General features: G+C 38.6%; 1 long non-coding RNA gene across 1 annotated transcript; it reads right to left on the reverse strand.

Moving 5' to 3' along the window:
- Positions 1-499: 499 nt before the first annotated feature.
- Positions 500-25,093, reverse strand: LOC147584244 (uncharacterized). Its single transcript, XR_015244824.1, has 5 exons — positions 23,964-25,093; positions 19,438-19,509; positions 8,112-8,242; positions 5,670-5,763; positions 500-1,606 (listed from the first exon to the last, which is right to left on the reverse strand). It is a non-coding gene; the product is annotated as an uncharacterized LOC147584244 (long non-coding RNA).
- Positions 25,094-26,845: the final 1,752 nt, after the last annotated feature.

The following is a 26,845-nucleotide window of genomic DNA, read 5'->3' on the forward strand; positions in this document are numbered from 1 at the left end:
TTACTATGAAATTACTGACCACTTCCTAGACTTGCACATCAGCACCAGAGCAAGAGTTGGATGATTACATTAAGGCTCCTCTGCTTTCAAATCCAGAATGGAGTTTTAGGTTGATTTTTCTTTAGGTGTTGAAAAAAAACAGTTCAGAAACTACAGCTGACCCTTGAACAACACAAGTTTGAACTACGCCAGCCCACATATGCATGGATTTATGTATATATGTGTGTGTGTGTGTATGTGTATATATAATATATATATACACATATATATATTATATATACACATATATATACACACACATATATATATATACACACAGTATAGTACTATAAATGTATTTTCTCTTCCTTATGATTATCTTAATATCCTCTTCTCTATAGCTTACTTTATTGTAAGAATACAGTGCATAATACATATACAAATCAACTGTTTATGTTACTGATTAGGCTTCCAGTCAACAGTAGGCTACTAGTAGTTAAGTTTTGAGGGGTTGAAAGGTATATGTGGATTTTCAACAGCATGGTGGTAGAGGGTTGTTCAAGGGTCAGCTGTATGTGTTTTCAAAGCGTTTACAAGTTTGAAAAGAAGCATGTATCACCAAGTACATGGTGCAAATTATATGAAAGTTTGATTGAGATTTTACACTGTTTTTGAAAACGATTTTTGATTTAGACTTAAACCAGATCCAGACTTTTCCCATGTTCCTCCTGCTGGGGTTTCAATCTAAAATTGCTAGAAGTCTAAATGAAGTTTATCTCACTTTGTGATAGATGTAGTCCTGAAATATTCAGCGGAAATGTCGATCTGTATTTGATGCCCAACCACTGGTTGATACGTGTTTTTCCTGCCTTACGATTTATGATTTTAAAGCATCTTACCCGCTCCTGGAAGAAAGGGCCCGTGACTTAGAATGACTTCGTGGAAGACTGCACTATGTGCTGTGACATCCTAACACTTTCCAGTTCGAAATAACACTAGAACTAGTAGCTAAAACTACCTCCCTCTAATCATTTCACAAGTGAGGCAGTAAAGCTTTAAAATAAAGTGCCTCCCCACACATTGGAAATAGAATTCCATTTACAGAAATTAATTTACATTTTTCAGGAACATGGTTATTGTGTAAAAAGCTGTACATCCGGGCTTATGGCTGAACAGAGGCCACATGTATATAAAGCAGCGTCAGTGGGCTTTGGAGTCAGACGAGATGGGGTTCGGGTTCAGACAGCGTCACCTGATGGAATACTTACACTGGGGAGGATACGTCCTCATGGAGTAGAAGTTAAGATGCAGTGAAACAATGGTGTAGGGCTTTTGGCGTCCAGAAGGTGCTCAAAAATCTTAGTTTCTTCTTTAATTTCCCTTCCCCATTAAAAATCGATTTACTTGAATTAAGAAGTCAGGTTGCCAGGGTGCCTGGGCAGCTGAGTGGGTTAAGCCTCCGACTTCGGCTCAGGTCACGATCTCACAGTTCGTGGGTTCGAGCCCCCATTCGGGCTCTGTGCTGACAGCTCGGAGCCTGCAGCCTGCTTGGAATTCTGTGTCTCCCTCTCTCTCTCTGCCCCTCCCCTGTTCACGCTCTGTCTCTGTCTCAAAAATAAAGAAACATCTACAAAAGAAAAGAAGTCAAGTTGAGCTTTCTAACGGTAGTATTGGGGAAATTTGGAGGGGTGAGTGTATGAAATAAAGAAGGTATTGTCGGGCAACAGCTTCGTGACATCACAGTTCACTTTATGTAAAAACCAGAGGCTTCATTGGTGGAGGAGAAGCTAGTGTTCATCATCGAGGTGTCTTGGCTCCCCAGTCTGAACCGGGTTTGTGCCACAGGCGGTGGCAGGGAGCGTGTCTGTTTCTTAAGTGGACCCACGTTCCGAAGGCTGATAAATGTGTGAGCTGCTCGGAATGACCGTTCTTGGTGCACGAACTCCTTCCAGTTCCTCAAGCTGCAGGGGCAAATCCCTTTAATTCGGGAATTATCCCTTTCCTTTGGCTAAAACTCTTCAGTACTGGCAAGGGGACAGTAATAAAGTGACAAAGTCCTTGCCTTTTCCCTTGCTGTTTGCAGTGGGGCATGTTTCATGGTAGCCACTGTGTCGGGCCCTGTGCACCTGTGGGGGTGAAGCGACTCCACAAGGCTCGTCTGGGGCTCCCTCGTCCCAAGTTAAACACAACAACAGAAATGCAGCAACCAAAGAAATCTTTACAGGTGGAAAGGACTTTGGGGAATTTTCTTGGCCTTAAGAAGTTAAGCCAATTAACTAGTCAGGTAAGAGGTGAAGATACATTCTCTTACACATTATCTCCCATATTATATTACAGTTAGAAATATGTTTCTATTCCTTACTATGAATTTAAACTTTTGTGCTCTGACATTTATTGTTCATTTCCCTCCCCCACCCGTGTATTTGTCTCTCTCTCTCTCTCTCTCTCTCTCTCTCTCTCTCTCTGTGTGTGTGTGTGTGTGTGTGTGTGTGTTTTCATTAGTTACCCCTAGGAAGGATAAATGGATATAGCTTATTCTGTTTTTATTTATTTTTTTTTTAATGTTTATTTATTTTTGAGAGAAAGGGAGAGCACATGTGGGGGACAGGCAGAGAGAGAGAGAGAGGGGCACAAGGAGAGGGAGACACAGAATCTGAAGCAGGCTCAAGGCTCCGAGCTGTCAGCACAGAGCCCGATGCAGCGTTTGAACTCACAAACTGTGAGATCATGACCTGAGCTGAAGTTAGACATTCAACTGACTGAGTCACCCAGGTGCCCCAGACATAGCTTATTCTTTTTTTTTTTTTTTTTTAATTTTTTTTTCAACATTTATTTATTTTTGGGACAGAGAGAGACAGAGCATGAACGGGGGAGGGGCAGAGAGAGAGGGAGACACAGAATCGGAAACAGGCTCCAGGCTCTGAGCCATCAGCCCAGAGCCCGACGCGGGGCTCGAACTCCCGGACCGCGAGATCGTGACCTGGCTGAAGTCGGACGCTTAACCGACTGCGCCACCCAGGCGCCCCCATAGCTTATTCTTAAGCCTTAGGACACTTCACTTTTTGAGAGCCAAAGCCAACATGGACTTTCTGCTGAAATTCCTTGATGTTGTTCCAGATTGAATATCTTACTGAAAATATGGTTGAGGATGATTTCGTTTTCTGGATTACATTCCTTGGAGGAAGGGGCTAGAAACAAGGGCAGGTTAAGTCCCTGTGGGGCAGGCCATAGGGTTTTACTAAAACGGGGAGGGTGAACATTGGCAGCAAGGAAAAAGAAGGAAGAAGAACAAGACAGATAGTGTTTGCTCTTAAATGATCCCTTTGATGGGCTGAACTTGCCTGTTTTTCTTTTCTCTTGGACTAGGGAAACAGACATATTTGAGGTTTAATATTAAATAATATTAAAGGTTTTTAACCTTTGTTGTAATTAATTTTATTAAATTATTCTTCATTCTTCAGAGAAAACTGTTTCACCCATACAGCCTTGACTGCTGGCACTTTTGGGGAATTAGACTACACAGTAATAAATCAAAGTGCAGAATTTCCAACCACAGGAACATGGAGTACAGGCCAGTACCCTAGCAGGGCGGACAGTGGGGAGTTCTAGAAGGTAGTAGCCCCCAGTGGAACTGAGGGCAATGGAGAGGATGCGGCACGAGGACCAGTTACCAAGATGAGGCTTCAGAGGTGGGGGGGGGGGGGTGGATGTGAAATGAACCTTTTCCTTCACAAATCGCATAAAGAGAGTAAAAGTCGGTGAAATGGGAGAGGTTGCCACATAGATCACACTCAGTAGACCCAAAGTATCCCTACTCACAACGTGAAAGAAACCCCAGTTCCCACATTTGCCTCTCCCCTTCTTATCTTGGGTGCTTTCTTTCATTAGGAACAAACTTCCAATGTCAGAGAATTATCAGCTGTGTAGTCACCTAATCAAATAAGACAACAAATCAATCTGAGACCATTTTAACAGGTTAGTTCCTATTAAATCAGTAGATTAACACCAGTAATATACTGTATCTACATGAGCATCCACCTTAATTGAAGATGGCACAGAGCCACAGTTTCATAAGGCATTAACCTAATGTACATCAACTCAAATTTATGAATATATGTGAGGTTTCTTTGATGTTTCTGTATTTCCATATTGTTTCAATAGCCACAAGTGAAATGTTGTAGCTAAAGAATGTTTAAGATGCCTCTTTTACTGTAAGTTTCCAGTTGCCAGTTGAAGTCCCTACATTGACATTTAACTCTGACATTTACATTTCAAAGTATCCTGCCCTTGTTGATGTATAATTTGCATACAATAAGTTCTTAGCTCAAACTCTAATGTAGTCAAAAGGACAGTCAAATCACAGATCATAGACTCGTTTCTGTAAATAGCACACATATATTAATGTGCACCGCACAGGTGATTATCATTTTGGGGCTTCTTGGAACTCAAAGAGATTTTTATATTGAAGTCATCATCCTACCTAAGTATTCAGCAGAATTCATGAATAGAAGACTCATAGGGACAGAATGGTCTAGATATCAATGGTCACTAACCTCCGTCTCTCTGTACTCATTATTGAAAAAGATAGTCTTATTAGGAGACTGGACTCTCCTTTTGTTGCATATGACCAAAGCTTTGAAATGTTGAGAGGTAGCATCTGTGAAGGATAAGCTGGTGTTCAAAAAGCTTCGTGCAGTTTTTTTCTCTCTCATCCTATGCTAAAGTTGATAATTTAACAACTGTAAAGATCAACTTCTCCATTTCCTGGAAAAATCCACTACCCAAAGTCATATAAAACAAATTTGGAGTAGAAAGTCCATTTAATCACTTCTCAAAGAAATATTTCGCTGGCAGAGAAAGCAACTTGATATTAGAAGTCTGCCTACTTAGGATTTCAGTAAGAACTGCACATACCCTCACGGGGTTGGGTAGATTATCCAGGTCCTCCTGTTGGCCCATTTGACCTCTCTTTCCTGGGCAACCTAAAGACAAGAGCCCTAAATTGTTTCCAAGCCTAGATTTCCACTTCTCCAAGCTACCCTTTCGGTTCTTTGAACCTCTAAGTATTTACCTGGAAAAGCCCCCATGGCTGTCTTACAAAGAAAGCTTCTCTGAATCAACCTTTTTTTTTTTTAAGAGACAGTATCTGGTTTGTTGAGGACGTGGCACCTCCATCCACCACAATTTAGTGAGTTTAATCAACAATTATTGTTTTAAGTACCTTAGCAAATAGGATGACTATGACTTCCTTATAAGGCATTGTGATTTTTGCACTATCACTTTATTGATTATTTTTGAAACTTAAGCCCATTATTAATGACACAGCCAGAAATTGTAAGTCAGCTCTTGGGTTCCTGTGCTTCTCAGTAACATAGCCATCTTGGGAATGCTACGTTATTAACTCTATTATGATTATTACCAGGCAAATGAAAGCTTTGTTTCTCTATGCTAAATCACAGAGTCAGAAAGAAAAGAGTTGGTTTTTAAAATCACACTGTGCATGCTTAAGGTTGGGCCTTAAATCAAACCTGGTGTGTGTGTATGTATGTATGTATGAGAGGTGGGGAGGGAGAGCGAGGGTGGAGGAGAGAGAAAGAGAGTGAGAGAGCGAGAGAGAGAGATGAGACATTACTACATTCTTGGAGGAATGCTGATCATCCTTTCCCCCCTAAAACCTAGGTTAGCTTTACCATGTCTCTGTAGTCACATTTTCAGTTCTTGCCTTTCCATTGCTACAAATCCTGGATGAGCAACTTTCTTCATTCCCATATCCTGGGAGCATACCTGCGACATACAATCAATACCTTCTTGGTCTAGATTCTATTCCCTCAAATCCCTTAGTCCCCAGGATATTCAACAAAGAACTGTTGAGCAAGGAGCAATTGCTCACCAGCCCTCCAGGTCTTGCAGAAGGTATAGATCAGAGATCAAAGCTTTTTTTTCTCTTTTATCACCATAATTCAGTGCTAGTACATAGTGAGCACTCAATAAATGTTGAGAGAAGCAAGGAAGGAAGGGGAATTTTGCAATTGATCTGGCAAAAAACAAACAAAAATCTGGGTGCTTACTTTTTATGGCATGGCATAAAGGGGTTGGTGGTTAGGAAATCCCAATGCCTAAGATCACTCAGAAGCAATATATATATGGGGGAGAGGGGAGATACTAACACACATGAAAGTGGTGATGATGATGATGATGGTGACAATGATAATATTTCTTACTTAAAATTTACTGATTTTTAACTGGAGGACTAAAAAATTGAGGAAAGAACACACTTTGATCTGGTTATAATAATATTACTTACAATCATTTACACGAACAACTTCTATCTAAGCCAGACTACTTTGCAATATGATAATGATAATAAACATTTTAATAGGTAAGCTTACTTTTATTATAATTTTATCCCACTAAAGTATTAATCTATATATACTTCTTCATAGCTGTCAGATAGTAGAGTGATGTTTATTCAGAATATTGCTTAGGACTTTAAAAGAGTCAAAGAAAATATTGCATCTAGTCAAGGGAAAATATATTTCCCCCAGCTGTGGTGAATAAGCTGTTTTGCTCTTTTACTAATTATCCATATCCTCAAACCAGGTTGGATTATCTTCATAATCAGCCTTTGCAAACAAGTGCTATTTTGTTTTGATTACAGCAAGTTGATAGCTTAGAAATGTAATAATTTCTTATGAACAGTACATACAGGGATAAGCTGTATGTGTTTAGGGATACCTGATTTGCTTTTCCTGAAATTTACTAAGTTTTGTATCTTGGATATTCTTAAATTTTATAGACTATGCCTAAATGTGGCTTTTTCTTTATTTCTCATTTTTGTCACACACTATATATATTTTTTTTCACTGAAAACATTCACCTTTCAGTCTGGGCAATTGATGTCCATTGTTTCTTCAAACATTAACTCCTCTCTTTACTTCTAGGACTCCTAATATCAAGATGTTAGCTTTTATACTTATCACCTCCACATTGCTTAACTTTCCTTTTATATTTTCTGTGTTGTTATCTTTACCTGTTCCCTTTTGGGAGAGTGCCTCCATCAAATCTCCAACGTATTCATTAATTCTGCTATTGTGCCAATTCTACTTTTTATCCTGTCTGTTGTGCTCTTTATTTCAAGTCCTATACTATTTTACACATAATATTTCCACCTGTTACTTTTCACATTTTCATACTGTTTCATATTGGTAATATCTTTCCTAAGCCATTTGAGTGTATTTATAATGCTTATTTTGAATCCTTGTCCCATCAGTTGTAAAATTTATTCTTTTGATGGACTCTAATGCAGTTTGCTGTTTTCTTTTAAAATAGCTGTGCTCCTCAGATATCTCCTTACTTTAACCTTTCAGTTAATATTCCTATTGGAGTACACATTGCTCTGTCCAGAAACATATGTGGGGGAAGACCAAAGGTCAAACTCCAGTCTAACTCAGACCTGATGCCCTTGGAGTGTTTGTGGGGCAGCGGACATGTGTGCGCCTAAAGGCGGAGTGCCATGGGCACCAGAAAAACATCTTAGTTTGTGTCACCAGTCCTGGAGGTTTGGGTGAGGAGTCAGGGGAAGAGAGGTGACTATCCAAGGCTATCAATCTCCACCTGCTTGTTTTTGAAACTCCTAACCAACATTTGGGTTGCCAAGATTTTACACTTGAGGACACTTGCATCTATGTGGATTCTGGGCACAATTGAGGCAAGATCGAGAATGCCCTGGACTAGGACCTTCATTCCCTCATGCAACCATTCAAAACAGCCCTCAGTCTTCCCAGGAATTTCTGACAGCTTCCTGTCTATCCTGATGTTTCTATTTCCACTGTTTTCACTGGCGTTGATCTTGGGGGAGTGATCTTGTGGTGCCTGATAGCATAGTGTCTTGATTGGAAGGGGTGATTAAAACTTATCTTACTTAGGGTGTCTGGGTGGCTCAGTTGGTTAAGTGGCCAATTTTGGCTCAGGTCATGATCTCACAGTTCGTGAGTTTGAGCCCCACATTGGGCTCTCTACTGTCAGCACAGAGCCTGCTTCAGATCCTCTCTTCCCCTCTCTGTTTGCCCCTCCCCTGCTCATGCTTGCTTTCTCTCTCTCCAAAATAAGTAAACATTAAAAAAAAAACTTACCTTACTCAAACTCCATATAAAATCATGCGTGGTGCTCCAGCACTTCATAAACATTGTTAACATTTGGTGTAGGCTCACGGTAACAAGATGCTTCATTGCAATATGGAACTTTCAGGCAAGTAAATGGTATTCTATGATAAAATGTATTATGTTGTGAGATTGGAAATGATAAGTCAATACGTATCACCCAAAAATGTGGCCGTGTTTGTTTTATCTCTTTTATCTGAGACACATGATTGTGTTGTTTTTCTGATCCAGAAAGAGAAAATCCTTTAAGATAGCATCAGAGGCCCACCAAAATCTGGCTGGCAGAATTTGCTTTGGCTGCTCTGATACATAGCAGTGCTAACTTCTTGCTTGCTTTAGTCAAGGCTGCTAAATTTGTGTTTTAAAAACAGTCAATCATCAAATCCCAGTCCTTTAACACCACACGAGTTAACATTTCTCTCTCGTGTTATATGTCACCATAAAAATGCCCTGCTTCGTACCGTCATTCAAGGACACAGGCTGATGGACCTTCCACTATGCCAACACATGGTGGGAGAAGAGAGAGAAAGGACATCTTAGATCTGCTCTGCTGCACCACTGCTGCTCAAAGCTCATTGGCTAGAACTAGTCAAATTGCCAGGTCTGCCCCCTACGGGGCCGGAATGTGTTGTTTTCCATATGCCTCAAAGGAGAGGATATTGGATATTGACGAGCTACCACATGTCCTCAATGCTGTGTCAAATGTGGTTATGATATAAGCTTGGTTTCCAAGATGATACACTACTCAGATTCTCCTCTTAGCTTTTTTATTCACTTTTTCTCCCAGTGGATTTACTTCTTTCACATCCCTTATAAATATGTTTCCCAAGGTTCAATTTCCAGCCATATGCTACACTTCTTATGTACTATTTTTCTTGAAGATTTAAGAATCATCTATCATGGTGTCTCTCATAGTTCCTTAACTATAGAAGCCTAACAAATATTGAATTATTGATGAGCTAATTAAATATGAGCTCAAAGCTAAATGGTGATTTTAGAAATTCTATATTTGGTATGCATATTTAGTAATCTTTTAAACTTAATAGTATAAATCTTCAGCATTCTACCTCCTTTTTCTCATATTTCTCCTCTTTTCAGTTTTTTTTCAACTTAACACCTTAACTTTACTATTAAAAAAAAAGTATTAACTGTATAATGAACTTTGGCCTTTGATAAACCAGAGTTTATAAGTAATAACAGCATGAAGATATTCAAATGATGAAAAAGTAAACAAGAAAGCAAAGTATTATTTTTTATTTCCTGCTTTTTAAAAAAAATTTTTTTTTTAATGTTTATTTATTTTTGAGACAGAGAGAGACAGAGCATGAATGGGGGAGGGTCAGAGAGAGAGAGAGGGAGACACAGAATCTGAAACAGGCTCCCGGCTCTGAGCTGTCAGCACAGAGCCCGATGCAGGGCTTGAACTCATGAACTGCAAGATCATGACCTGAGCCGAAGTTGGACGCTTAACTGACTGAGCCACCCAGGCGCCCCTTTATTTCCTGCTTTAAACCACTGAGTGACCATCTTCTTTATCAGTTGTCTCTAATGACTGTTACACAAATAATGCTAACTTCAGTGCCAGAATAATTTTGGAAACAGTATTTATTTTGTTTAGTATCTTCAATTGGAAGCTTTTTTAGAGTAGTGTTTTTCATAGGAAGGAGCAACGTTTAGGGCTAGATGACCAAAACTAATGTTTTAAAATACTGAAAGTCATTTTCATTAAAAGACTTTTATGTGAATACATAAGTAACTCAAAACACAAAATAGATTCATTTAAAAAAATCTATTGAACACAACTGTACTTAAGGCATCTTGTATAAATTCACTTTGAAATCTCTGACCATCAGGTAACAATGAATAGATTTCTAAAAATCTATCTAATCCTCTTAAATTTGTACATTTCTCTGTGTGTACTATGTATGAATATATATAGACACATGTACATATATGTCTCTGTATCTATATATCTAAAGAGAGAGCAAGGCCGATGATCTGACTCTTGTTCCTGCTGTTTTGTCATTGGGTTCCATGGGCCAGGAAAACTTTTTCTTGCATTCATTTTTACTTGTTTAGTCCAAAAATATACCAAAGGGAAACTATGATTCCATATGGAATTAGAGGTATACTTTTTACTCTATGCCAAACATATTGATAAACAAGAGTCATAAATCAGATTTATTTTCAACTAAATTATACTGAGCCTCTACTATAACTGCCTGCTAGAGTGCTAAATGCTTTTATGTATCTTTTATGTTTTATAAAGAGCCAGAAAACAGTACCATATATATAAAAATACTGTGTCTATTATGATTTTTTATAGATTTATTGGAGTATAACTAAAAGAAAACAAACTGCACTTATTTAAAAAGTACAATTTGTTAAGTATTGATGTATGTACACACTTGTGAACTCATCCCAACAACCCAGATAATGAAGATACCAATCAGCTCCAGAGTTACCTTGTGCCTTTGTCATCCTTTCCTCCCACAGAGATCGCATTACCACCCCGTCCCCCACCTGGGCAGCCAGTGATCTGCTTTGTCATTAGATTTGTTTTCATATTCTAACATGCTACATACATGGAATGATATAGTACAGATTCTCTTACGCCTGGCTTCTTACAATCATCACAATTATAGGGAGACTCATTCCTGTTCCTGCGTGTATCTACAGTGTTCTATTTTAATGCGGAATAGTACATGTCCATGGTTTGGATATATCACAATGTGTTTATGTAGTCACCTGTTTGTAGACATTACAAGTAAAGCTGTTATGAACATTCAGGTTCAAGTATTTGTGCGCATTATATTTTCATTTATCATGGGTGGATATGTACAAGTGGGATGACTGGGTCATATGATACGTATATGTTAATTTTTAAAGTAGGTGTCAAACTCTTTTCCAACATGATCATATCATTTCAAATTCTCACTAATAGCATATGAGGGTTCTGGTGGTTCTGCTTCCTTGCCAACACTTAGTACAATCAGCATTTTTAATTTTACTCATTCTAACAAGGGTGTAGTAGTATCTCATTGTGGGTTTAATTTATATTTTCTTAGTGACAATTAATGTTATGCATTTTTCATATGCATCTATGCAATTCTTTGAGGAAGCATATATTGAGATATTTTGCAAATCTGGATATAGGAGTGTATGTACCTTCAAAAGCATTTATACTTTTTTTGTTTTTGTAGTATTTTAGAAGTCTGAAATTATTTCTGAGTAAAAAAGTAAAAAAGAAGAAAATTGTTATGAATATGGTCACAAGAATTATAAAAGTTAAATCATCTCTAAGAATATATTTGAATATACAAATATAATAAATATTTAAAGTATAAGTATATACAATATAATATTAACTATCATATAATATTACATTAAATAATAGTTTAAACCCCAAATGATGCTGGCAAAGATCAAGAAGTGGAGAAGGACAGGTGTGAAGAAACAGAAACATAAAAAGCTTCCTATCTATTGAAGTGAACTGAGTCAAAAAAAAAGTTACTTTCAGTCTTGACTTGCATAATTAGAGATCTGTTTTTTCAGTGCAAGTACAAACAAGAAATGAAACCCGTACAAATCACTGCAAAAGACAAAAGCAAAAGAACCAAATTCCTTATATCGAAAGACAAAGAGCACAGGGCTTGGCACCAACACATAAAAATAAAGAATTTAAAACAACAGAACAGACAAATCATACATAAAGATTCTTTGAGACACTCAAAAAAAATGTTCATGACAAAATGTTAATGTGTAAGATGCAAACGTGTATTCAGAATGACCATAATTATGTTAAACACACACATATATATTCAGCATAGAAAAAGAACGAATGGGGCCACCTGGGTGGCTCAGTGGGTTAAGTATCTGACTTTGGCTCAGGTCTTGATCTCACCATTCATGAGTTCGAGCCCCACGTCCGGCTCTGTGCTGACAGCTTAGAACCTGGAGCCTGATTTGGATCCTGTGTCTCCCTCTCTCTCTGTCCCCCAGCCCCCTGCTTGTGCTCCGTTTTTCTCTCTCTCAAAAATAAGTAAACATTTTTTAAAAATTAAAAAAAAAGACAAAAATGAATAGAGGTAAATACATCAAAGTAGTTGTCTTTGGGTGGTAAACTATGCATACTTTTTATTTTCTTAATTATAATTTATGTTTTTTTCAAAGTTGTCTATAGTGAGCATGAATTACTTTTATGCCAAAAATAGGAGTTGTATTTTTAAAAAAGAAAAATATAGCTTTTCATCTCTCCCTGTTTCTAGAGCTAAACCTGATTAAATGGTGCATGAAATGGCATCAAGACCTTCTGCCTAACATTTTCCATGAAAAATGTAAGTCTGCCCCTCGGGCAACATTGCTGAGGTAACAAGTTTTATCACTTAAGTTGTTTTACCTGGAACACTATCCCTCACATCAATTTTAGTTTCATCTTGGGTATATGAAAGGTCATAGCAAGAAGTTACAGGAATAAACATTAATGTCAGTCAATTTTGATTAAAGTGGAGAACTTTCTCCCATTCCAGAGGACCTAAAAGAGAGGGAGTTTTTCCTTTAATTTTTCAATTGTTGTTTGTACTATTAGATGGTTTGGGATCACCTCCAGCAGTGTTCTATTTGACTTCATGGATTCACAAAGTCAGCAGAGGGCAGAGATTAAGAGCATGGCCTCTGGAGACAGGATCTAGACCTGAGTCCCAGTCCTTAAGCTAATAAATGTCTTTGTGCCTTAGTTCCCTCATCCGTGAAATGGGGATGATAATAGTATTACCTACCTCACAATTATTTTGAGAATTTGATGAATTCATGTTTGTAACATGCTCTGAACAGTGCCTGAAACACAGTGTTATAGAAGTCTTAATTAAATGGACAAAATAGATAACTGAGTTGTAGTCTATGGCACTTCCATCTTCCACCAAGCTCTTGTCCCCTAGAGTAACATAAAGTACTATTTCTATATCTTGCCATACACAGAATTGTGAAACACATTGCATTTTTCCATTTTTCCATTGTGCTCCTGCTTCCTTTTGATCTCCTAGTCTTCTAGATACAGTGGTTTTCAACCCTTTCTTTATCTTCCATCACCTCCTCAAAAGCTACCTCTCCCCATGGATCCTGCATCCTTGCAGTCCTATTTTCTACTTTCCAGAATCATGGCTGGGGATAATCTCCACACCAACTTCTTTTCGTGCTCTTCCTTTGCACAGAGCCTTTCTGGAGGTCATGCATCAATCCTACGGATCCAGAATGGTGTGACAAAGAACAGTCGTCAGAGGGACATTAAGCAAGTGTGCTGAGGAAAAGGAAATGGTGTTCAGAGCTCCTAGGAAGTCAGTAAATATTCTGGGTTTAGCAAAACTAATATGCAATTTTGAGGACTCTGTAATATGCTCACGTGTATGTTCCAGTAGGGAGGGAAAAGTGTGCACCATTTCTCAAGCTTATTTGCCTTGTGGAAACTTTTATTTTCTCTCTATATTCCTGTTGACACTGGAAGAGTTGGCAGCACACCGCTCTGAAAAATGCTGCATGCCTTTGCTGAAAGGAGTGGCACTCTGTGGTGGAAACACTTCACAGTCTTGTGGGGAAGAAATATTTCTGAAGACACCATTCAAATTACACCATTTTGCTTTGGTGGCCAGAATGGATTCATCATCAAAATCCTGAAAGTAATTTGATGTCCCTCATCCTGCCCCAGGCCTTCATATGTGTATTCATTCTACACATTTTTATGGAGAGCCCACTGCATGGCCAGATGAGCACCCCTGACTTTGTTTCCTTGGTCGGGACCATAGAGCCTTACTGGACAGCTGAGAAGGACTATGTGCTGACGATTGGAAAATATGGATCAGACATTCAGGTAAGGGACTTTACCCCCCACTTTATGGCACTAGGAAACAGAGCCAGACCCTAGGTGTGGATGGATTGTGAAGGAAGTAAACAGTCACATGAATTCTGCTTGGTCCACTCTTTACAGTACACCATTCGAGTGTCCTTGGCAACATTCACTCGATCTTCAGTGTAAGAATGGTACAACTTAGAGTCCAACAAGTTACATAAGCTGATAATAAAAACAGTGATGAAAATAGAAAATATTTACTACGCTAGGCACTTTACATATGTTAAATCTGCTTTTACTTTACTTGGAGGGCTAAGTGTATTCCTGTCCCTGGTTGAAATGTCAGGCAGATACCTGAATTTTTGGAATCTTAACAAGAACATACGCCTTCTAATCCCATCTGGGCATAAGAATATTCTCAGTTTAATAATTAAAATGCTCAGTGCAGTGTAATAACTCATGTTCCAAGCTTTCTTCCAAGTTAGTCCTCCCTTCCTGTCCCAGCATGGGCAACTCCTCACACCCTCACTTCAGAGATAGAGTCCGGGGCAGGAAAGCCCTGCTTGGCTGGCACAGATTGCACCTTTGGGGCTCCTGAGCTGGTGGACCCCTAGGGCTGAGTCCTTCTCTGGCAGAGCTCCTCAGAGACACTGCTGCTGAGGCCCTCACACTGTGAGGCTCACTGCACCTTGCCCCAACTGGTCATCATGATTCCTCCCTCCTGCCCTGGGCATCTACTTGGTGACCCATCTCCTTTGTGGTGTTCAAGGAATTAAAAAGGAAGCCATGAGACTGAGGTGGCTCTACTGTCTTGATAGCCTGTGTAAACAAGCAGAAACTTAAACACGAGTCAATTCCTGTAAATGCACTCCTTTGAAGAAAACGAAATTTAAGAACAACCAATCACAAACAGCCAACTGGTTGCTCCTAAATAAGGCAACCACGTAAGCTACATTCAATCAGTTTCCTTGCTTTACTTCCAGGTTTGCTTTATAAAAGCCTTTTTCTCCCACCTCTTGTCCATGGAGTGCTCCATCCCTATCCACACTTGCTCTAATAAACTCTTGAAAATTGCAATGGGCCTCAGGTTACCCTGTAACACTGAGTATCAGATTGTCTTTCCAGATAGGGATTCTTCACATCCTTGGAGTTCACATCTTGTCCATGAGAAACAGCCATGCTTTCTGGCAGTCAGCAATAGAAGTGTACTTCGCAAACAGTTCAGCTCTCCTCCCTTGGCTCTGCTACCTCAGGCCTAACCAGCCACAGCCTCTCACATGAACTTCATGTGCTTCAACTCCAGGACACTCACATCAAGTCCTCCCAGTGTTTCTCTTGAAGGTCCCTTTCTCATGTAGGTGAGAAGGAACGTTACCCACTCTTCACTGTGGTGAGGATGCTCAGATCTCCAACAACTGTCCCAAATAAATTCTCTCTTATTAAAAAATGTTTATTTACTTATTTTTAAGAGAGAGAGAGAGATAGAGCATGAGCAGGGAAAGGGCAGGGAGGGAGGGAGACAGAGGATCTGAAGCAGGCTCCTCACTTCAAGCAAAGAGCCTGAGGTGGGCCTCAAACTCACGAACCATGAGATCAAGACCTGAGTCAAAGTCGGATGCCCAACCAGCTGAGCCACCCAGGTGTCTCTAAATTCTCTTTAAAAACAATTCTTTCTTTTGACCCATCCAAGCTCTCTTACATGCTTGGGGGTATGTATTGAGCTGAAGTTTGCAGTGGTTGATAACTCTTTTCGCAGGTACTGCATCAGTGGCCTATTGAATACCTTACTACAAAATGTGGAGATATGTTGAACCTATGATTTAGTTCTCAGCCTTTGGGGATTCAGTGTAAACTGAGGTAGGGGGTCTCCATCTAACATCCTAGAATACAACCAGTGTCTGATTTCAAGTGATAGATGTTCTCTGATTATTAATTAGAGACTAGTTACTGGAGTACAGTATAAGCATCACACAGCCAAGGATTTCTATCCTTTTAAAAAGTACTATATCCCCAGCTCCTAGAACATTTTGAGCCTGACATACAGTGGCTCAACAAACTTTTGTTAAACTTATGTATTATTTTACAGATAAGACAATTGAGGCTTAGAAAGGGTAAGTAACCTGTCCAAACTTAGTCACCTAGTAAACCATGGAGCCATGGTTTGAAAAATTGGTGACAGAAAGCAACTAATGGTAATCAGGTATATTTTATTTAAGCTTTTCTTTTTTTTTTTAAAGCTATTCTTTTATATATATTCTGTGACTTTATATAGAATTATTTGCATAGAGCCTTTAAATTCATCTTATTTTCGTAGAAATCTTCTAGAATTTGATTACCCTGTATTTCAGAGATTCATGCTGGCTCATCGCCTATCAGACAACCTGACCTTGGATGGCTACACTGCCATCTGGTGTTGAATATATGAATTGCCTTTATTAAACACCTTTAGGATAATGGCTTTTTTGAAACTTTATATCCATTAAGTCATTTAATTTTCACAACGACCCTGTACAATAGGTACTATTTGTTATACCCATTTTATAGATGACTTATACACTGGCAGGACCAGGACTTGATCCCAGGCTGTCTAGCTCCAAACCTCAGTCTTTTATTACATTGTCATGTTTTTCTATAGAGAAGAACCAATTCACTCTATTTCAGTAATACTAGATGTTTTAGACCCTCTGCCTCCTCACACTTCTCCAATCTGATGTTGTAATTTTATGGGTTCATTATTATCTCCACCAGCCATATAGTTGATACTAGGGAGAAACTCAAAATCATTTTGTTATTTACTCATATAATTTTCTTTTCCTCATTTCTGAGTATTTTACCACCAATCCAAGTGAGGAAAGTTACAGTCTGGTATTTCACCAACCATAATGAAGCTTGCTCTTCAACATCTATCATCTCTAGTTCAATAAACACTATGCAAGAGTTCACATGATATTGTTATAAAATAATGATCCACATGGAAATGTTTGCCTCATTACTTTATAGTTATTTCTCCTAAAGTTAATACTTCACTACCTGAATGGTTTGGAGGAGAACAGCTCTCCTTTGCTGAATCAGAAAATCTGATAATTGCATATCATTAATCTAATGTCATAGCATATTAAAAAAATGAGTAGGTCAAACATTCTTAGTGAGACCAACATTTAATGCTATGCCCATTATTTTCATAATGTTTACTATCTTTAAAATGCCTTGCAGTTTGCAGGGCACTTTCACATAGCTTTTTTTGTTTTGTTTTGTTTTTATTCTTATAATTACAATTTGAAGTAAGTATTTGTACTCTCATTTACAGATGAGGAAGTTAAGACTTAGAAAGGTTTTTGTGACATGTCCAGGGACATAGTTAATAAGTAGCTGAGCTAGTGCTAGAACTCTGTCTGATTATAATCTGGAACCAGACCATTTAAAAGGCTTTCCTAATATCCATACTAATGTCAATTTCTAAATGATCTTTCTCTCCCAAGAGATACATCCATGAGAAAAGAATTTCAAGGTCAAATGCATTTGGGGAACACTGTCTATTAAGTTCCCCATTGGAAGAATCACAGACTTGTTATCATTTTTAAAGGCTATGAAGGACACTTGCATTAATGAAGCACATTTAACTTTGTTTAATCTGGGCTTATTCCCAGATTTAATTAATCATTGAACTTTTTCCCCCAAGTAATTGGTAATAACAGACAAAAGACCTGCATTAACAACTGTTCAGCTTTAACTGAACAGTGTATTACCAACCATTCTAAAAGGCCCAATGCTTCATGTGGACAGGCCGTATTTTGGATGAGTTTAGTAAAGATTAGAGCAAGACAGTAGTCGTGAAAGAACAGAAGTGTATGCTTTTGCTTTTTAGTTTTTAGTCAAAGGGACTTGCCTCATTATAAATGCCATGAAAGTAAGTACCATTTCTAAACATTTTTTTGAGGCATATAGTGCAATCCCAAAAACGTATGTTATGGAGAAGAGTGGCATTAATTTCTCACATCAGTTTTATTAATCATAAACATTTGTTTATCAGAAAATTGAAAACTTAAGCCTATTTTTTTACTTAATAAGGGGCATAGCACTGGGCAATTCTGATGCAGAAAGATCATTTACATAACTGCTATATGTTTAAGGGACTTCTGACCATCATCACTTAATGAATTGACCAATGTCCCATACGTAGTTTTCTTTTTTCTTTTTTTTTAATTTTATTTGAGAGGGAGAGAGAGAGAGAGAGAGAGTGCATGCGTACAAGTGGGGGAGGGGCAGAGAGAGGAAGAAAGACAGACAGAGAGAGAGCCCCAAGCAGGCTCTGCACTGTCAGTGTGGAGCCTGATGTGGGGCTCCAACTCATGAACCATGAGATCATGACTTGAGCCAAAATCAAGAGTGAGATGCTTAACTGACTGAGCCACCCAAGTGCCCCACCCATATGTTGTTTTCTTAAAGGTCCACGTTAATGCCAATAATATATTAGAGGGGATTCAAATCTATTAGAAAATAAATTATCTCACAATTGGAAAAATAAATAATTATTTTCTACAGTACTTTTTGACTTAAAAATCAATTCTCTTTCCTTTTTTCCTCTCTTCTATTCTCTCATTCACCTGTTTATTGATCCAAATTTCTTATCTCAGAACTCTACAGTAAAGGAATTTCAAATGTCAGACAGAGTGGGTACAAATGGACAGACTGATGTATATCTTCAGTGCAACTAAAGCCCTGGCACATTTGGACAAGCACAGGTACAACCTGCCACACAGATACATATTAATTTAGCAGGCTCTCCTGCCCACTCCCTCCACCAAAATGGAACAGAAAACTTAAATCTAAACTTGTATTATGCCACATTTCAGTCAGGTCTTTAAATGAGTATTCTATGCTGGGCACTAGATTGTATTCTTGGCATCATGAATCTTCCATGAGTGATAACTCTGCTTGCAATAAAAGGTCAACAACAATTTTGAACAATTCAGTTTTTCTCCAAACATTTAACTCTTGCCTGCATGAGCACCTTCATGTATACAGACACACACAAACATAGAGTTTACTAAATTATTGCTCTTTCAAAACCTACTGTTTACTGGTAAGAGAATTTGAAAACCCAGTAGCCACATAGCAAGTCTGAAAACAACTCATAAGCTACCAAATTATAGTAAACCTGGATTTAATCCTACATATTGTTCCCTATTACTCTCATCCCTAAAGACCAGGAATTTCACATAGGTCTAATTGGTATACCTTTGTACTTTGTAAAGAGACACCCAGCCTATTGTAAACCGCCACACTTGAATTGCTTTCGTGGTGGAAATATTTACTAAAGGTCAAGTTGTATCATTCAAGCAAATAAATCCTAACAAGAGCAAAGGCTGAAATGTCTTAAGTGGCCTTCCACTTCCATGAACCTAAGAGGTATCTCTTCACCTGTTCTGTGGTATTGAGGAAATAATAATATCTTACCTTGGTGGTATGCTTCAGAGTCTACCAAGCATTTTCCCATATATCATCTTATTGTTGCTCATCACAAAAAGCCTGGAAAGCAGGAAAAGCAGATATTATTTTGAGTTTTACCTAAAAGGCAACTGAAGTTGGAGGAAGGTGACCAGTTTGCCCAGGGAGATGTACTAGTGGAGGACAGGGCTGAGACCCACAGACCTCCCAGATTTTCATTCAGTTCTCTTCCCATAACCACACTGTGGTCAGAGTTGACATACAGACTGAATAAATAAAAGATAATAAGATTGAGTTATACTTCTTTTAAAAAAAATTTTTTTAATGTTTATTTATTTTTGAGAGAGACAGAGACAGAGCATGAGTCGGGGAGGGGCAGAGAGAGAGGGAGACACAGAGTCCGAAGCAGGCTCCAGGCTCTTGAGCTGTCCGCACAGTGCCCAACATGGGGCTCAATCCCATGGACTGTGGGATCATGACCTGAGCTGAAGCCGGACGCTTAACTGACTGAGCCACCCAGGTGCCCCAAGCTATACTTCTTGCATGAAGATTCCTGAAACCCAGTCAAGCTACCAGAATTTCTGTGCACTAAAATACTTCTGATTTGAAAAATATTTTTTTTCAGTAGCTGCATAATGAATTTCAAACACCAAATGATACTTCCTCAGGACTTCAGCCACTTGGCAAGGTTAGCAAATTAAAGTAATAAGCAGTGAGAGAGCTAATCATTGAAAGATGGTTCTGTGAGACAAAAATGCCCAGAAGTTGGGCCACCTGAATTCCTTTTACAGCTATGTCACTGACTTACTGTGTTTCCTTTGGCAAACTCTCTGGAGGTCAACTTCCTTATCTATCAAGAATAATAATACGTGCTCTGGTAATCTCCCCAGGCTCTTTAAGGAGCTTGGAAAAATAATTTACGATGAAGTTGAAAATAATGTCTCTATTCAAATGAAAGGCCTGTAGCTGAGTTACTTGACTAGAACTTCTTCTCTTTTTAAATCATGTGAATAATAAATAGGCTTAGCATTTTAAAAATTGTGTATTTTATTTCTGGTAATATGTGCAACGTTTCAGAAAAATACAAACAATTTTATATTCCTTTCTGATGTTCTAATGACTACCCCCATTTACTCTGATTTTGCTTGTGCTTTTCTTTTTAATAAAGGTGCCAATTGAAAGTGAAATATATACTCAAGGAAATATTTAATGTCTTATCCATAGTTTGAGGAGAGTGAAGCAAGAGCCAAAAATTGGGCAGGCTTCAATCCAAACAGATTCTGTAGTAAACTGGCCTCTTCAAAGTGAAAACTGAAATGGAAAAGCTAGGAATCTGTTATCTGTGCAGTTTTGGCAATCAACTTCTTAGTAATGCAGTTAGGACAATGAGGTAAGGACACCATTCTCCTGTTTGTACTTAGTCATTATTTAAAAGCTGGCAAGATTCCAGAAAAGTATAACTTTTTTTTTAATTTTAGATAAAGAGAGAGAGAGAGAGAGAGAGAGAATCCCAAATAGGCTCCAGACTTAGTGTGGAGCCTGATGGCGGAGCTCAATCCCACAACCCTGAGATCATGACCTGAGATGAATTCAAGAGTTGGACGCTCAACTGACTGAGCCATCCAGGTGCCCCAGCTTAATAACTTTTCACACGAATTGCAAAAGGATGTTAGTGAAATAACTTGTTTTTATTGTAATACAGTTTGCTAAGCACTAATTAGGTGCAAAAAAACACTATTCAACCTTCATATGCCTGTGCTAGAAAACATTGAGGGTGTAGACAGTTTGTAAAAAAGCACTGAGGGTGTAGACAGTTTGTAAAACTTAGAAGTGATTTGATGCATAGAAATTATCAAACCTAGAGATGTTTTAAGAAAGGAAAATGGTAAGTAATGGAATTAAATTTGTTAAGGAGGTTATGTAGCAGGATTTTAACACCAAGGAAAGTACTTTATTTTTTATTTTTTAAGCCATACTTATAGCTACTTTAAATTTTATTTAGTTTAATTTTACTTTATTTTCCTTGCAGATTATTTTGATTTTTGCAATAAATATTCTGTCTCAATCTAAATTGGGTTAGATCAAAAAAATAAGTTGCTAATCACACAGCAATGCGTTTAATTAGGAATTAAACTATATACCAAAACCCACACTTCTACTACCCCACACTGTATCTCTTTACAACTTTTGATCCCATAATTCCACCTCTTGTAATTTACTACAAGGAAATAATTTATCAGAAGAAAACGAGCTGTCAGGAAAGAAAAAGAAGGAATTTAAGGTGTCTATAATAACAGACATTTAAACAAATTAGGGTAGATGAACTGACAGGCTATTTACATATTGTGAAAGAGACTTCCTATTAATGAAAAGTTCAGCTCTTACAATGTACCTACCCTTTCTTCCCAAACCACTCTAAAATGACAAGAAAGGGGGCGCCTGGGTGGCGCAGTCGGTTAAGCGTCCGACTTCAGCCAGGTCACGATCTCACGGTTCGTGAGTTCGAGCCCCGCGTCAGGCTCTGGGCTGATGGCTCAGAGCCTGGAGCCTGTTTCCGATTCTGTGTCTCCCTCTCTCTCTGCCCCTCCCCCCGTTCATGCTCTGTCTCTCTCTGTCCCAAAAATAAATAAACGTTGAAAAAATAAAAATAAAAAATAAAAAAATAAAATGACAAGAAAGGGGGGGGGGCAACAACATAAAGAGAGTATGAATGGAAAGAACATCAGATGAGAGGTGTCAACAGATTTATGGAAAGAAAAAAGCCCAGCACATTGTGTTACTGGATTTAAAGAGCAGAGGCAACTGCACTTGAAGGCAATGCAGATGGGAACACCAAAGAAAAGCAAACCAGCCACTCCAGGAAGCAGGGAAGGGCTGGGGGCATAGGGCTTAGTGGGAGGCAAGGATGGGAGGGGGCTTGGGGGAAAGGCCGTGTGGAAGACAATGATGGATTTCTCTTCAACATCTGTTTCTCACCCAGTCTTCTACAGGCTCACCCTTTCTCCTTCTTGGAAGAACACTGTGTCCTTCTCTGAGTGGGACCATGTGACTCAGAGGAGGACATGGGCACAGAATCTGGGAAACATAAAGCTAACACAGGAAAGCAAGGAGGCAGGCTCAGAGAAGGGGCTCACCCTGGAGCGACTCTGTTAATTGAGTTCTGCAATGCATGTGGTCAAGGGCAGCCTGAGGGCACAAAAAAGACTATTCAGAGAGCACTTTGGCTTTTAAAATGCTCAATTTAGTAAGGTTACAAATTCAAAATTCTTAAGCACTTAAGTTGACTTAAAGATAACAGTGTCATATTTATAAAGCTAGTAAATTTTAATCACTTTTCAGGGATCCTCTTATTAATATTCAATCCCATTTAGTAGCTTGGTTCATGAGACTTGTTTAAACTTTTTAAACTGCACTTTAAATGCTTTAAATGTGCGACACATATTCCAATCCAAGGTGCTCATATACTTCTTATAAATTTAATGTCAGATTTCAACTTGAAATTAAATTAAATCAATTACACATCTTAAAATTAGAATCATAAAGCTGATTTGTTAAGTCCAATTAGCCAAGTTTTCTTAAATACTACAGTTCCATAAAACTCAAAACTGCAGATTCTTTTTTAAAATTTCTTTTTTAATTGTTTTTAACATTTATTCATTTTTTGAGAGACAGAGAGAGACAGAACATGAGCAGGGAAGGAGCAGAAAGAGGGAGACACAGAATCCAAAGCAGACTCCAGACTCCCAGCAGGATGGGATTCTTGCCTTCAACTTTGATTGGACTTACCGAGCACTGCTTATAGCTGCTATACTAAGTAAGCTATGACCTAAAGAAGGAAGAGGGTTTTAAGTACACTGCAACTCTTAAAATGAAAACACACATTACCTATTTTTTTCTGTCTACTCAAAGAAGTTATTTCAGCACAGAGACAGATGTGGGGCTTGAACTCACAAACTACAAGATCATGACCTGAGCTGTAGTCAGATGCTTAACTGACTGAGCCACCCAGGCGCCCCTTTAAAAAATTTTTTAAAGTTTATTTATTTATTTTTGAGAGGGAGAGAGAGAGAGGTGGGAGACAGAGAATCCCAAGCAGGCTCTGTACCATTAGTGCAGACTCCATGTGGGGCTTGAACTCAAACCATGAGATCATGACCTGAGCTGAAATCAAGAGCTGGTCTCTCAACTGACTGAGAGAGAGCACGTCTGTGCAAGTGAGGGAGGGACAGTGTTAGAGGGAGGGAGAATCTTAAGCAGGCTCCAACTCAGGGTGGAGCCCCACAGGAGACAGGACGGCAGGGTTCAATCTTACACCCACTGTGAGACTATGACCAAGCCAAAATTAAGAGCTGGATGGTCAACCAACTAAGCCACCCAGGTACCCCTGCAGAGATTCTTTAACACAAAAAAACATTGTTACTTTGATTCCCTAAATATTCCTCTACTTAATTCTGAGTCTTATCAAGGTTAAAAGATAAATAGTTCTTTCCCACTAAGGAAAAAACTACTACCTACCAATAAAATATTGAACTTACCATCCTATGTCATTTTTATGGCCATCTTCTCAGCTTGTTCAGTTTCCTTCTGTTCTGAGAAGACCTTGGACTAGGCAAGGATGGGATTCTTGCCTTCAACTTTGATGGGACTTAATGAGCACTGCTTATAGCTGCTATACTAAGAAAGTCATGACCTAAAGAAGGAAGAGGATTTTAAGTGTACTGCAACTCTTAGAATGGAAACACAAATTATCTTAATTTTTCTGTCTACTCAAAGAATTCTTTAAGTTGACCACTTCCATGTAATTGGCTATATGACTTGATGGGATTTTGAATTTCTTTGGCCCTTCTTCAAGTATAAATATCTCCCTGTCTAACTTTAAAAACTGAACTTTATGAACCCTTCATTCATTTTGAATTTTTCCTGACTGGTAAGACCACACAACTCTTAGGGATAGAAAGATGTCATTGGATTGACCTCTGAGTATCTGTCATTGTTTTTTTGTCTAGTTTTGTGGGCCCAACTTCTAAAGTCATCCTACTGACAAGAAACAAGAAGGTGATATTCAAGGGGAAAACATGGAACCAATTAGTTATCTGTTACTTTGAAAATAATACTGAACTCTGCTTTATATATTCATTGGAAAATTAAAAAAACTCACAATACATATACTGAATGGGAACCAATGAAACAGTTTCAAGAAGACCAAGTATTTTACAAGAAAAGGAACAATCAGAGCATTCTACCTGGCTCAGCAATAAGCAGTATTTACACAACCACTAATTGTATGCACTGATTAATGATTTAACATTATTAGAGACAAGGAAGGTAGACTTTAGAAATTTAAATTCTTACTTACCATAACAAGAAGTCAATAGATAATATCTAAAATTGATAAAACACAGTTGTAGAAGATTATTATACAGAAATATGGGGGCGAATATCTGAAGAAAGGGCTGGAAAACTTATAAGGAGATGCCTTTAGACATTGAGACTTGGGGGCACCTGGGTGTCTCAGTTGGTTAAGCAGCCAACTTCAGCTCAGATCATGATCTTACGGTTTGTGAGTTTGAATCTTGCATTGGGCTCTCTGCTGTCACCACAGAGTCTGCTTCAGATCCTTTGTCTCTCTCTCTCTCTCCCTTCCCAGCTCTCTCACACACACAGCCTATTTCTATCAAAAATAAAACCATGGGGCGCCTGGGTGGCGCAGTCGGTTAAGTGTCCGACTTCAGCCAGGTCACGATCTCGCGGTCCGTGAGTTTGAGCCCCGTGTCAGGCTCTGGGCTGATGGCTCAGAGCCTGGAGCCTGTTTCCGATTCTGTGTCTCCCTCTCTCTCTGCCCCTCCCCCGTTCATGCTCTGTCTCTCTCTGTCCCAAAAATAAATAAACGTTGAAAAAAAATTTTTTTTTTTAAATAAAAAATAAAAAAATAAAACCAAAAAAAAAGAAAGCAATCAGTCAGTTAAGCAACCGATTTCAGCTCAGGTCATGATTTCGTGGTTCCTGGGTTCCAGCCCACTTCGGGCTCTAGCCCACGTCAGGCTCTGTGCTGACAGCTCAGAGCCTGGATGCTGCTTTGGATTCTGTATCTCCCTCTCTCTCTGCCCCTCCCAGCTCGTGCTCTCTCTGTCCCTCAAAAATACATAAACATTAAAAAAATAAAAAAGCCAAAAAAAAAAAAAAAAAAAGAAAATGAGATTTGACTTGGGGTAGGGATGGGTAGAAGTCAGAGAAAAAGAGTAAGGAAAGTGAAGCTCTTTTGTTACATTTTAGTAACATTTGACCTAATATGTAAGTATTACTTTAATAATCTTAATTTTAAGTAAAATGCCAGATTTTAAAGTGACAATTATGACCATTATAAATACTACTGATCATGGGAAAATATCATGTAATGTGGAGTAAAGAACCTAGGAAAAACATTTTATGTTTATGGTGCAATAATTACAATTATGTAAAGATACTTAAGAACAGTAACTGTAAGAGACCATGAAAAAATGAAAACACATATAGGGTAATAGAATAAAAGTGACTTAAAAATTTTTTACTTACTGTTATAATATTAGCTTGACATCATTTATTTTGAAAAATTATTAAAACTTACAGAATACCACGTTGAAATACACACTTTATTTGGGATTATGTCAGCATGGAAATCATCCCTGTCTCCAACAGTTTATATTCCAATGTTATGAAATTCTTGAAATCTCCTAAATTAAAGTCTCCTACTCTACACCACCCCAAGCACATTCATGAAGTCGTCGCTGTTTTCCTATCTTACCCTTTAAATGTCTCTTCCTGCCCCAACTTTATTCTGTTCCTTTTATGCCACAATAACACACCACCATGTACTTCCTCAGAAAATCTCCTAGGATGCCAAGTGTTTTTTCATGGGATTTGCAAGGTTTTTTTTTTTTCTTTTTAATGTTTATTTTTGAGAGGGAGAGAGACAGAGTGTGAGCGGGGGAGGGGCAGATTGAGAGGAAGACACAGAATCTGAAGCAGGCTCCAGGCTCTGAGCTGTCAGCGCAGAGAATGACATGGGGCTTGAATTCACAAACTGTGAGACCATGACCTGAGCTGAAGTTGGACGCTTAACTGACTGAGCCATCCAGGCGCCCCTGCCAGTTGTTTTTTGAGTGAGCTTTTTTTCAGTGTGATTTCTAGTGTGGAAGCGCCCTGTGTGTGCCCTGCATTATGCAAGTGTCCCAGTGTATGTTTTGGCATTTGCTTCTTTTTGTGGACCTACAAGGGTAGGTATGAGATCTTACAGTTCTGGTTTGCACACTGTAGAGCCTTTCCTGCTTTTACGAATGGAACCCAGCTCCAGCCATATAGACAGTTTGCAACTTCAAGGCTTCCTCAACAGTACCCTTAGCTAATATAGTTCACGCTGATCAAGTAAATTATCCCTGAA

This window comes from Puma concolor, chromosome A1 (assembly GCF_028749965.1).
Source record: "Puma concolor isolate L17-30 chromosome A1, mPumCon1.1.hap2, whole genome shotgun sequence".
Taxonomy (NCBI): domain Eukaryota; kingdom Metazoa; phylum Chordata; class Mammalia; order Carnivora; family Felidae; genus Puma; species Puma concolor.